Raw genomic sequence first — 2,473 nt, forward strand, 5'->3', positions numbered from 1 at the left:
CTCTTTCTTTCTCTTTGCTTACCTCTTATTCCCTCACTTCCACTCTCTCTCTCTCTCTCTTTCTTTCTTTGTTCGTTTCTAATTTCAAGCTTTCTCTCTCTCTCTCTCTTTCTTTGTTCGTTTCTAATTTCAATCACGCCCTCTCTCTCTCTCTCTCTCTCTCTCTCTCTCTCTCTCTCTTCTCTCTCTCTCTCTCCTTTCTTTGTTCGTTTCTAATTTCAATCACGCCCTCTCTCTCTCTCTCTCTCTCTCTCTCTCTCTCTCTCTCTCTCTCTCACGCATTACGAAATCAATCAGTGAATCTCCTGATAATTACATCGGGCAAAATATACTCGACCTGCCTTGAAAAAAAAAAAAGTGGAAAGAAAAATAGGAAGAAAAAACTCTAACATTCGTAACCATGGCAACGCGAGCATTTCTCGGAATTCCGCGGAGATAATTGCCGCGATAATCCTCTCCGGGAGATTTTTATACCTTCAGCGCCAAAGGAAAGAATGTATGAAACGATGTGTCTAGATTTATGAATGAATTGCTATTCTTCACGGCTAAAAAATAAAAAAAAAATAAAAAGATATTTCTGTAGGATTGGTGAATGAATTATCATCCGCCGCTATTTCTCGGAAATAGACGACGAGAAAGGATGGAAGGGAATAATAGGATTTTGTTTCATGGAACTGAGGTTCATCTTTATTTTTCGTCCTCGTGACGTAGTACAGGTCATGACGTCATTCATTCATGTATCAATTCTTTTGTATAATATATATATATATATATATATATATATATATATATATATATATATATATATATATATATATTTATATATATATATTTATATATATATATTTATATATATAAATATATATATATATATATATATATATATATATATATATATATATATATATATATATATATTACTACATACATACATAAACACACACACAAATATAACATACATACATACATAAACACACACAAATATATAATACACACAGACATATATATATATATATATATATATATATATATATATATATATATATATATTAAAAAAGAAGATTCTTAGGGGTATCTCAGGAGTGGGGAGGGGCACGCTGGCAAGAAGAGCCAGCAACGGTCAGGGCGACGGCACATACCCTTTGAAAGCAAACCGTTTGCAATGCCCATGAAGAAGACACATCCACGTCTTAATCGGATGAGAAAAGATTCGGATGACATCTGTTAAATATGCGCCCTCTCTCACTCCCTTCCCCCCTCCCCCCTCCCTTCTCTTCCTCTGTCCTTCCTCTTCCATCAACACCTTCTCTTTCATAACACTCGTCCCTCCCTCTTCCTCTCCCCTCCCCTCCCCCTTACCGCGACCGTAAGGGAGTGGTCTCGTGGTTCGTTTGGAGTTTCGTCTGATCTTCCTTTCACTGTTTTTGGCTTCCGGTTTGGGTTAGGTAATTTCTGTATGCGTGCGTATACAGTGTGCATGTTGTGTATATGTACTGTATTCATATACGTGTATATGTATATATACACACATACACACACATATATATACATATTTATATAATCTAAGATTGCGTGATTAGGTATAATACTTTCGTTGTAATTTAACAAACCATCATTTATTATTATTATCATCATTATTATTATTATTATTTAGAATCCGGCAAAAATTAATAATGATGTAAAAGATAAGTCAAAGATGATAACTTATCACAGTAAAAGAAAACTAAAGTGCGGTTAAATGCAGATGAGATTTAGAAATACAAACAGATAACAAAAGGAAGAAAATGAAAATAAATAAGTCGTAAAAATACGTCAGAGAGATAAGATAGGAATAGTTAAAGCAAAGTGAAAATGACGAATGAATATGGAAGATGTCGCCAGTAACAAACAAACAGATATACACACACGAAGAAAAAAATAAAAGTACAACATGAAACTCTCCGCCACGGCCCATGAAACTTTCAGCCACAGCCCGGTGGTGTGGCCTGTGTTGTTGGCACCTATAGCGGTGCAAGGCGCGCGATCATGGCAAACTTTAACCTTAAGTAAAATAAAAACTACCGAGGCCAGAGGGCTGCAATTTAGTACGTTTGATGATTGGAGGGTGAATGATCAACATGCCAATTTGCAGCCCTCTAGCCTCAGTAGTTTTTAAGATCTGAGGGCGGACAGAAAAAGTGCGGACAGGAAAAAGTGAGGACGGACAGACAAAAAGCCAACGCAATAGTTTTCTTCCCCGTAGGTGGGTAGTGCAGTCAGCGCACCTCACGCGCGGTGCACTGTAGGCATTACTTAACGTTCTTCGCAGCGTGCCTCCGGCCCCCTGCTGCAACCCCTTTCATTCCTTTTACTGTGCCTCCGTTCACATTCTCTTTCTTCCATCTTACTTTCCACCCTCTCCTAACTATTGATTCAGTGCAATTGCTTTGAGGTTTTGCTTCTGTTACACCTTTCAAACTTTCCTGTCAATTTC

The sequence above is a fragment of the Macrobrachium rosenbergii genome, chromosome 26 (assembly GCF_040412425.1).
Source record: "Macrobrachium rosenbergii isolate ZJJX-2024 chromosome 26, ASM4041242v1, whole genome shotgun sequence".
Classification (NCBI taxonomy): Eukaryota; Metazoa; Arthropoda; class Malacostraca; order Decapoda; family Palaemonidae; genus Macrobrachium; species Macrobrachium rosenbergii.